The 12102-nt window shown below is 37.2% G+C and overlaps 1 long non-coding RNA gene across 1 annotated transcript; it reads right to left on the bottom strand.

Moving 5' to 3' along the window:
• Positions 1–5863: 5863 nt before the first annotated feature.
• On the bottom strand, positions 5864–11836 carry LOC115923661. Its single transcript, XR_004064035.1, has 4 exons — positions 11381–11836; positions 8260–8408; positions 7052–7206; positions 5864–6241 (listed from the first exon to the last, which is right to left on the bottom strand). It is a non-coding gene; the product is annotated as an uncharacterized LOC115923661 (long non-coding RNA).
• Positions 11837–12102: the final 266 nt, after the last annotated feature.

A 12102-nucleotide genomic window follows, 5' to 3' on the forward strand; every position in this document is an offset into this window, starting at 1 on the left:
TCTCTCTTTTCTTGAATACATTTTCTATCGAAATCTTTTTTTTTCTTCAATACATCATGTTATAGTCATAATCATTCAGTGTATGTATCACTTCATTCTGTAAGAATCTATTTTCACCATTTACCAAAACTTCAGAGCACCTTTTAAGAAATCACAGAACATAAGCCAACAGGAAAATGCCTTGAGCTAGCCCAAACATGACAAAGGAGTGACTTGCTTCAATACCTGGGATGTGCAAATATGCTTTGAAAGGTGTAAGATTGTGCTATTGTTGGTGGCATCGGTCAATTTCCCAATGTGTAAGTAGAGCGAAATACATTCTGGGATTTAATAGTGGTAAGAAAACAGTGAAGTCACTTCCCCCTATACTTTCCTCTCTTTGGAATGGCCCACAGTATTTCAAATGTACCATTTTCACATTTATGAACACTTTGTTAAAATTCTGTGCAAACAGTAAAAGAAGCAAAATTACATGGGTCTTACCACTGGTATGATAAAGCTATAAAATCAATCCTCTACCGTAGTTATGATACCTATTTCATACTGCATTATGAACATAACTACATCTATCCTAATTAAAAATCACAAGGTCACTTCCCTTACTAATCATTACTTATTTTCTGAAATATTTCAGGATACAACTTTTTAACTTTTGAAGACAAATCAACAATTAAATTACTTTCAATGCTGTGAAAGAATTGTGGACGACTACCTTTGAGGTAAATAGTATTTGTATACTATAGAGAGCAGGAAAATGGAGCACTACTTCTAAATGAATATCTGGGGAGAAGGTAATATATAAGGAGAGAAAAAAGGAGAGGGTGGGGGAGGGGGAAAGGGAGAGACAAGACTGATCTTAGAGGGGGAGACAGAGATAGTGAGAGGAAAGGTATACATAGGGAGAGAAGGTATATAGGGATAGGAGATATATAGCAAGAAGATGGTGAGAGGAGAAAGAGAAGAGACAGAGATTGGAGAGTGATAGAGAGATGAGAAATATAGAGGAGAGTGATAGAATGAGATAGAGAGAAGAAAGATAGAGAGAAGAGAGATGGTGAGAAGGAAGAGAGAGAGAAGAGGAGAAACATAGAGGAGAATGTTAGAATGAGATAGAGAGATGAGAAAGACAGAGAGATGAGAAAGACAGAGAGAAGGGAGAGAGAGAGGGAGAGAGAGAGGGGGGAGAGAGAGAGAGAGAGAGGGGAGAGACAGAGAGACAGAGAGAAAGGGAAGAGGAGAAACAGGAGGGAGAGAGAGATAGAGAGAGATGTGAATAGAGGGGTGACTCACTCATGGCAGGAGAGTGGCAAGAAAAAGAAAAAAGAGAAAAAACAAATAAAAGAAACACAGGAGGAAGGTGATGGAGGGCAAAGAGAAGGGGACAAAGGAAGGGTGACAAAAAAGGGGAAAAGGGGGCGACAAGTAATGCCATGGGTGTGAAAACAGGAATAAAAGAAGAGGTTGAGATCCTAATTATGATAGCCTAAATCAACAATCCTAGGAATAACCTGGTAATAGACTATTGTAGTCTGTAATCACCCCCTCATTAGCTCAGACGCCTCTTACGCCCATATAAATCTCACACATATGAAAATAGACGGAAAAAACAGTGTTTTCTTCAATCCAAAATACAGCATTTCTATGTATTCCTCGTATAGAATGCTTTTTTTTGCATAGCACTGTATCTACAAGAAATACAAATTGGGTATTCCATAAATTATGACTTGCTAATATATTTCCAGAACTTGATGCAATTTAGGGCTTGGATCATACCATAATCTAGGGGTGATGTCATACATTTATTTTTAGGAAAGGCACATGTCTCAAAATCTCTGCAATTGGAAAACACAAGCAACATACTCATTTTTTGTGTCAGAAGTGTTGATTCAAAGATCTTCAACATGCTTCAAACAAACTACAGTGGAACCTGTCTTAGTATTCACCTCTCTATAAAGGCCACCTGCCTACAGTGGCCACTTGTTCTGTTTCCCTTGGGTGACCTTTATAGACAGGTATGTTGGGTAGTCCATAATTTGAAAATCTCTTCACATTGGGAATTTCCACTGAGTAATCCCCAAATCATCTTCTGAGATCCAGAAAGGAATTAAGTTATATACTTTTGAATTCATCGAGGGTTAGCAAACATAATGAAGGACAACATACAGCCTTCGTGTTAATCTCCTATGCTAATTGCATTCATGAAATTCCTGTCTCTACATTATCAACTCTATATTTTTTACTGAAAAGGATTTGTTCTTCTTCGTCTTCACTTCAAGGTTTCAAGTAAAATTAACCCTAAAATTAATGCTTCAACGGCACAGGTATATGTTTCAATGAATGCGTCTCTTAGGAAGGTGAGTAAGCTTTTAAGATCCTCATTCAATCATGCTTCGCAAATGTAGTTTTTGCTTCTGTTCAGAAGTACACATACCGGTATATGCCACATTCTTTGGGTATTACAATAATCTCTTATCATTGAGATCTCAAAGAAGAAGACAAAAATGTGTTGTAAGATCTTAGAAGGGATTATGATAGCTGAAGCATTATAAGTCTTCTATTTTGAAGGATACTCACTTACCTCAACAAAAATGAGACAAAAATAGTAACAACTACCATGGGAGCATGCAAATTATCCTATGGAGTACATTAATAAATTTTAGGCCTATATATCATGGGGAAAAAATCTGTGAATGAATTATGTAGAATTTTAAGGACATAACAAACTAGCTGCTTATTGTCCAGGGTCTCGATAGTGATTCAAACTCAAGAAAGTATGGAATTGATGAACATTCTTACAGGTTCATTCTACCTTGGCCCATGGAGCATTTTCATGTCATGTTCTGTACTATTAATATTCATTAAGCTTCACCACCATGAATGTTGTGGCACTTGAATGTTAAAATCATCATTGTTATTGATTTTCTGCCCCTCGAATGGCTGATTACACAGCTGAGCTGCTAGTCTATGAGGCGAGCCGGCTACATCAGCCCCACCTATTGATTTTAGTGTACGTGTGATAGTGGAACCACACACCATTGAAGGCTTTGAGGGGAAGAATGAAGTCAATCATTGAGCCAATCAGTGACAAAGGCTTGCCTCCAGGTCGGGATTGCTCGGGCCACTCAAAGGGGGCTGCTGATTAGGCCATTTTGCAACCCAAGAATGAAATCAATATGGACATATTAAAGTCTGGCTTTATAGATGTACTTTTCTTTGTGTCTGTAGACTGCAAGATGGCTAAGCTGTAACACCTTCTGTCCTAGCTTATATAATATTAACATGCTGTGCTCATGCAAATATATAGACCTAAAAAGATTCACAAGTTACTACTTTGCACTATCCAGTATCAATAGACCATTTTACTTTAGTGAAGTTCCATATAGCTATACTATAAGGTGACAAACTAATTAAGTCTATGATATGAACAGATGTACAAACTTAAGAATATAACTCTAGGCTACCGTATACATATTTTGCAAAAAAAGAAAAGAATAGAGCCAAATGACAAAATAACATGAAATAAAAACTTAGGAATACACACAAACCAAAACAAAAGGGGACAGTGAGAGCAATAAAGAGAAAGAAGGACAGAGTGAAAGAAATGCAAGGGGAGCGGACAGAGACAGAGACAGAGACAGCAATAGAGATCAAACGAACAAAAAAAGGATGGCAATGATTTAAGGTTACATGCCAGGGACCCTTTCATCATTTACACATTCCATGTACATGTAAATATTGACCTACTCGGCTCATCAATTAAATACCATCCACCATCCAGGCAGGCCGGCCAAATTTTCAAGAGCAATTTTATGCTGTAAATTGTTAAAAGATTTTGGTGAATATTTCAAGCGTGAGGATTCTAGTATAGAGCCAGCGGTAAGGTTCACACAGCAATCCATTTACATTAAGTTTAGGTTGTGGTTTTAAAATTAAAAGCTTTCTTGTAGTACATGTACTTGCGGTTACAAAACTTGAAGTATACTTGAAGTTGGAAACCATTAGTGATCTAAAGGTTAGTGCAATAACTACAAGCAACAAGGGTCCTCATTCGAAGCTATGTGCCAGGTGGACACAATTAATTTTTTTGTTAAAATACTTGTGGTTTCTGGGACATTTGGTCCCTCCTGAACCCTCGTCATCGTTATTGAATTATAAATTTTTTAAGTTTGGCAATCTCCAATTTCAAACTTTGACTGTCCCATATGAACATAGCTAGAATCCTGCTTTCCTTGGGGTACGGCTAACCAAGGACCTTGACCTCACAATTTATCAAGATTTAAGATGTGTTCACACCTTGCCTAAGAGCTAAAGCACATGCTTATATAATTTATTCCCAATTATCTTCTTGAAAGATTTTAGTACACAACTGTCACTTTCAGGGTTCATAAGATTTTGAAAGAATTACTTAATCTCAGCACTATGCTTTGACTTGCATGCTTACTACACATTTCTTATTTTCCAACGAGACATTTGATATATATCCATTTTACTTTCAGTATGAACATACCCTAAAATCTGAAATTCCTAACTGGATCCACGGATGACTGACTTGCATTCACACTAGACATTTTACTACTTTCCAACAAAACATTTGATATATCCATTTTCCTTCCAGTATGAATTGACTACCGGTACCCTAAAATGTGAAACTCCTAACTCGATCCGCTGATGACTAACTTGCATGCTTACTGCACATTTCTTTCTTTTCTTTTTTAACATTTGATATATATATCCACTATACTTCAAGTGCGAACACACCCCAACATCTGAATTCAGAGCTGAATCGAGGAGACGACTGGCCTGAACGCTGCCTGCACATTTCTCATTTTCCAACAAAACAAATAAACTTCCAGTATGAACACACCCCAACATCTGAACTCAGAGCTGAATCGAGGAGATGACTGGCCTGAACGCTGCTTGCACATTTCTCATTTTCCAGGACGCTTCCTTCTAGGTGCTAAGTTTGTAATATATCACACCTCTGACTCCTTCAATCATCGGATGTTGCACCGTAGTACGGTACGGAGGAACTCCGGCTTTCTGATTTGTTTAGATTTCAATATATCCTCCGTTGAGAGCCAGAAGGGCGTTAACTCTGTGTAAAAGTATATAATTCTACGGCCTTCTGGCTCTGAGCGAGTGATATGCCTTCTCACATTGCACTACCACTCTTCAGAAAGAGGAAATTGAATTTCATTCATAAACCTTCTCTCCATCTCCTTTTCTTTATCTTTCTTTTTTTAGAGGTTGACTTAGCTTGCTATTTATTGAATCCAATAATTGATTTATTAAGGGTTAATAAGATGACTAATACCGGAAGATGATACCGCAAGAACTCCATTTATGAATCACCACTGATAAATGCTTTACATTTTCTTTAGTAAATGTTGATATATCACACAACAACCCCAAAATGAGAAACACATCATAGTTATATTTTAAGAGAAAATTAGCTGCATGAGAATCACTTAAAGATATTTTCATACATATCAAAACTGCAATGGTCATGGACAAAATAAATGTAAATTAAAAGTGTAGATTGATTTTCCAATGTCTATATAGGCATGATTATCAATCATCTAATTAAAAGCCTCAACACACAGAAAGGCAAAAAGGCTTTTTGCTCATAGGAAGACTCAAACAGACTTAATATTGGGTGATTTTAAAGTTAAACAAAACATACATTTAGATAAATATAATTTAGGATTGATTCTGTGTGAAATACTTATTCAACATCCCCATTTTCTCTCTCTCTCTCACTCTCCCTATCTCTCTCTCTCTCTCTCTCTCTCTCTCTCTCTCCTCTCTCCCTCTCCCTCTCCATCTCTATCTCTTTCTCTACCTCTCTCAACTGATTGATTGATTGACCAATCTTAACCTCTTTACATTGATAAAAAATTGATACCTCTTTTCGTTCAGAGCCAGAATGGCATTATTCATTCTTTGTGTAGATATATGAGTAAACACCATTCTGTTTCCAAACAGTTGAATTATCATCTATTACTCCAGAGAGAGATGTATATCAGAGAAAAGATAATAATCCTTTAGCATGGTAACAAATATCTTGAGTCAAAGAGTGAACAACTATATTACAGTAAAGAAAGTAAAGGAAAAGATGACTTACATCTGCAATACCTTCTGGTAGTGGTTCAAGAAGGTGATCTGATTCTGTTTTAGTACAAACGACAGCCTCTGAGGTGACAAGACTCTGGTTATCATTCCCTTCCCTGGCTGGGGATGGCTGTATTCAAAATTGGACAAAATATATATTTAAATATAGCTTGCAGTTACATTGTGCTAAAGATTATGTGGAATACTTCATGCTTGCTTTATAGTCATACAAGGTTTTGTAAATCTTTTCATAATATTTTTCACAATGACTTAAATCACATCATTGCTTGTAGGAAGACAACAGTATTGTGCCACCACACACAAAATTTACAAGATTTCAAACATTTCCACATCACTGACTAAGAAAAGACACAAGAGTAACCCAGTACAATAAAAGGAATTGTACATTCTAAATCATATGCTCTTCAATTTTAACAAAGAAAACTTGGAAAAATTATTAAATATTGCATATAAAGTACACATTTTAAAGTCAATATGTAGATAAAAATGGCTCCTATATCTGAATTCACACCACAATTTCACATTATCATAATAGGCCAAACAAACTTCCCATCACGGTAAAATAATTTTGCCTTTTTAATTCACATTTGATGTCTGCTATTTTTACTAGGTGATAGCTATAGGCAGCAAGGAAATACAGGAACAATAAATTGAGTAAACATACTACATTCATTACATTTCAATTAAGAATTTCAATTACAGGATGCACAAATAGGTGATGGCCCATACAAGAATGAAGAGTGAAAAGACTGCAATCCCTGTGGTTTAAGTAAAGAGGAACCCAAATGATATTCGGTCAAAATGGTGGAACCTAATGATATTCCTTATTCAGTTAAAGTGGGGTGGAGCTTAAAACTATCAGGTCATGCACGTGTGCACCTATGCAGCCATGTATTATATATCTATGAGTCAGACCTACCTCAGTAGTTTCTTCCGGGATTGTATCAAGAAGCTGATCAGATTCTGTCTTCTGACAAACCATGGTTTCTATCGTCTCTCTCCTACTCTCATCGGGCGGAACAAAATGAGGCTGCTCACAGATGTGATGCAGAGGAGAAGATGGCTTGTTTGATGCTGTAACAGTTAAAAGGTTAAAGGGTAAAGGTTTAAAGGTCAAAGGTTAACCATGGTTTCTATCGTCTCTCTCCTACTCTCATCAGGAGGAGCAAAAACGAGGCTGCTCATAGATGTGATGCAGTGGAGAGGCTGGTTTGTTTGATGCTGTAACAGTTAAAAGGTTAAAAGGTCAAAGGTTAACCATGGTTTCTATCGTGTCTCTCTCTCTCCTACTCTCATCGGAAGGAACAAAATGAGACTACTCACAGATGTGATGCAGAGGAGAGAATGGCTTGTTTGATGCTGTAAAAGTTTAAAAGGTTAAAGGGTAAAGGTTTAAAGGTCAAAGGTTAACCATGGTTTCTATCGTCTCTCTCCTACTCTCATCAAGAGGAGCAAAACGAGGCTGCTCATAGATGTGATGCAGTGGAGAGGCTTTTTGTTTGATGCTGTAACAGTTAAAAGGTTAAAAGGTCAAAGGTTAACCATGGTTTCTATCGTGTGTCTCTCTCTCTCCTACTCTCATCGGGAGGAGCAAAACGAGACTGCTCACAGATGTGATGCAGAGGAGAGAATGGCTTGTTTGATGCTGTAAAAGTTTAAAAGGTTAAAGGGTAAAGGTTTAAAGGTCAAAGGTTAACCATGGTGTCCAGCATCTCTCGCCTACTCTCTTCTTCTTCCCAGTATAGTACAAACAGTTGTTGGCGTATTATCATACCTTGGGCTTGAAAAGGAGGAACAAAATGAGACTTTCAACAGATGTGATGCAGAGGAGAGGATGGCTTTTTGTTTGTTCACTATCAGTACAAATCGTTACCCTACCTGTGACTACCCCCCCCCCCCCTAAAAAAGGGACTATATTTGTTACTTTTTTTATCTTGATTGCATTCCTAGGAAATACATTACTTTAATCAACTTCTTTTGAAACATCTGGAAAAATACCTCTCCAATTTTTAATTTGTCCTTAGGCTAGGAAAAGTGCATTGTATCCTCTGGAAAAGGCCACGTAAATCCAATTATCATCATTAATATAATTATTATTATCATTATGATTATTATTGAATGGCTTACCTTTTGAGATTATAATGCAAGGGCTTCTTGGATGGTTTTGCTCCAGAGTAACACTGCAACTTGCCATCTTATCAATAAGCTTCATACCACCTTGCAGCAGGGTGCTGACATTGTCCTAGTGTAGGTCGGTCTTGGCTCAAAATTCTGATCTGAAAGAAAGATATATCAAAGAACTTCTGAATCCTTACCCCAAAATGATGGAAATTCACATATCTCATCGATATGTACATGGACTTGTCATCCTCTCCATATCATTGCCCTTTCCATCACTCTTCCTTTCTTTTTTCTCCTTGTAACTCTACAATGTACTTCCACATTTCTCACAATCAATTTTCTGTTCTCCAAAGTCTTTCCCTCTCTCTTGCTTTCCAGCACTTTCTTCTTTATTACTCCATTCTTCTCTATTTCTTTCTTCTTCTATTCCCCTCTTTCTCCATTCTCTCTCTGTTTCTCTCTCTCTCTCTCTCTCTCTCTCTCTCTCTTATTCTCTCTCTTTCTCTCTTTCCTCTGTCTCTCTCTCCCTCCCTTTCACTCTCTCTCTCTCTCTCTCTCTCCCTCTCTCTCTCTCTCATTCTCTCTCTCTTGTATTACCCACTCTCTTTTTTCTTCTCTTTTCTTCTGCCTCTCCCCCTCTCTCTATCAGACACTCTCTCTTCCTCTCTTCCTCTCCTCTCTACCTTATTCCCCCCTCCCTCCCCCTCTCTCTCTCTTTCAATATATTCCTATATCTATCCATCCTCCTACATGTTTCCCATCTTCTGCGATGCATGCTCCTAAGTCCTGACTGTATAATGTAACTGACGTAGGACAGCACTCTTTTTTAGGATATTCCATGAAACACTCAAAATGTGCACATTACATGAATACAAATTGCAAGTTCTCTCTATAAATAGTTGAAACTGCCCTATAAAATATGAGCCCTGTGTGAACTGTATCCACAAGCAGAACTCCATGATTTATCTGTTTGCTCTCTGTTTACCACTGTCAAGTTTAATTGAATATAAACTTCCTTAAACATAAAATGACTTCTTTATCCATACACTAATCTGTCACAAGAAACATGATGATAGAGATTTCATTGGGAAGAAAATCAGTGTTTATAGTATTTAATTCAAATTTAATTATTTTGAATTCAATCATAAACAGAAACTTGAAACTGTATACATGTAATGCTAAATGTATGCATGTATATATTGTTTTATAGTATCTTTGTTTACTTCTCTAAACAATATGAAGGGCCTGATTATACTGTGTCCCTCTATCCCCTCTCCCTCCACCTCTCTCTTTCTCTCTCTCTCTCTCTCTCTCTCTCTCTCTCTCTCTCTCTCTCCTCCCTCCTCCCCCTCTCTCTCTCTATCTATCTCTCTCTCTCTCACTATTTCTCTCTTTCTCCCTCTTTACCCTCCTTTGTTCTATCTCTCTTTCTTTCTCCTTTTCTCTCTCATGTTTTTCTTTCCCTTGCTCTCTCTCTCTCTCTCTCTCTGAGTCTCCCTCTTCTCTTGTGCATCTTGTTGACATTGAATGTTATGATACATATTTGTGATAATAAAAGTCCTTGGCTCTTTTACAGGCTACCATTTCCCTCACAGACAACAACAACAACAACAGTATACGCAATTATACCATGGACCTACGTAGATCCATGATTATACAAACACTAATTACTGTTTCTCTCCCAACCATCCATTTCTATGAAATATGAGTCCTGGTCGAACTCTGTCCATATGAACATAGGAAAAAGCCAATGATGGATCTGTTTATCCACTGTTTGCATAAAATAATTGCCAATAAATCACTTTCTAGGGAACATATGCCATGCTCGCATCCTTTCCGACATCCCAGCACCAGCAACATGCAAGGCTGGATTACAAGGGTTGCATTCGATTAATATCTTCAATCATCAAGCAATGGAGTGGACTTCAATGATAACACTTCTGGGACCCGTTTCACAAACCTTTTGTTCAATGACAAATTACAAAAATCAGTGACAAATCTGCTGATAACCAATCAGAAGCAAGGATTTCAGTAGCTTATAACAAAAACTGTCATTTGTCACTGATGACAAGTTTTGTGAAATGCCCCCCCCCCCCCCCCCCCCCCCCGCCCCGTTGCTTTCTTCGCCTCTCTGCACAGTCGCTTGTTTGCTGCGCATGCCATTTTGCACAAAACAATACGCACCAATTAATGGAAGGATTGCTTTGTGCAAAACATTTAAAAAACATATTGACAGCAAAGTTGTAACTTGAGACATTTGTATCATTCTCATAATTACAAATTAGAATGTCATATAAATGTCTCAAGTTGCATATCTGTGTTTTTATAAAGAATAATTACAATTTTTTTAAATTAAATTATGTATTCCTTTTGATTACATGTATGCTCATACATCATTATAACAACCTTTTGAGATATTGTCAAAGATAACTAACCTACAAGAAAAATAAATTAAATATTGAAATTTGGGTGCATACACATGTTCCTAAATATATACACAATTGCATAGATCTAACACATCATTTACGATAATGATCTCTAATCCTTTAAGTTAAATGTAGAAAAGTATTAATTCTACATGCATATAATGGTTGTTATCAAATGGAATAATCATACAAGGCCTAATTATCTCAGACTGTGTGACCAACACTGAAGAAAGGTTGATATGAACAACATATGTATTACATTGACTCAACTATTAAATCTCCTTCTTGTACATATCTCTTTATGATTTTAATTCAACAAGATATTGAGTCATTTTCAAATTCAAAGAATTTTACTACCCAGTAAAACTATCATATATATATACACATTGGCCTTGTTGCAGAAAGCCTGCAAACTTTTCAAGTCTCCCATTTGCCATTACAAAAACATATCTCACACAAAAGCAGATGGTTCCAACACAGCTAGCACAGACTCACATGGTATCACAGCTCAGTAGCGAACAACAAAAAACTGGATGAGTAAAGAGAAATCATGAATATTGCATAAATCCATCATAGCACAATCTAGAGTCCCTTACCCCCAACGGCCCAAGTCTCTGCCAGCCAGAGCGACCCATGCACCGCGATGATCCCCACGGGGACTTTCCCGGGCGTTAAGTCTACCAAGCAAGATACGTGCTCACCTGTTATAGGTACGGGTTACTCCACTCTGCATAGATTACACGATAGTTGCAGCTGCAGACGACATATTCAAAAAAATTGTTTCAAACAGATGCTTTGTCGATCATTGGCTATAAAAAGACAACCGTGTGATACGAAAACCATCTGGAGAAGTACAGGTCCAAGTTGGTAAACACGGGATTCACATGTTATTGATGTATTATCAGAGCGTTACCATAATTATAGTGAGTTTACACCAACTTGATCCGAGAAATAGGCGCCTGTGCATTCCTCCAGCGAGCCCCAACTGTCTTGTATACACCGCTAGGTAGCTGTATCATCATCATCACATGCGTCTAAATATAATGGACTCGTCCAGCTTTCGAAACAGTCTCGAATATGTTTCATATTATCATTTTGCGGTGTGGTTTTTATGCTTCGCTCTTTGGGGTAGAAATATCCGTTTCATTATAATTTCATAACTCGATTTCGCAGTTACCGGGCGATATCGTATACATAGAGAGAAAAAAGTACGCCTACTATTCACATACTAAGTACGCGGGGTTCTAATATCCTTCAGAAGGATATTAATAATAATTGATGGCTTTTGAAGTTACTGAATGTTATTGAATACTAAATATTTCCACGTTCTTTGAAGTCATTTCCATGTTTAATTATTTCCTTCAATATCAATTATTGTAATGGACATAATCACGGTTGATAAAGGACAGTTTCTTAATACTCA

The sequence above is a fragment of the Strongylocentrotus purpuratus genome, unplaced genomic scaffold, assembly GCF_000002235.5.
Source record: "Strongylocentrotus purpuratus isolate Spur 01 unplaced genomic scaffold, Spur_5.0 spur5_scaffold_14, whole genome shotgun sequence".
In the NCBI taxonomy this organism is placed as follows: domain Eukaryota; kingdom Metazoa; phylum Echinodermata; class Echinoidea; order Camarodonta; family Strongylocentrotidae; genus Strongylocentrotus; species Strongylocentrotus purpuratus.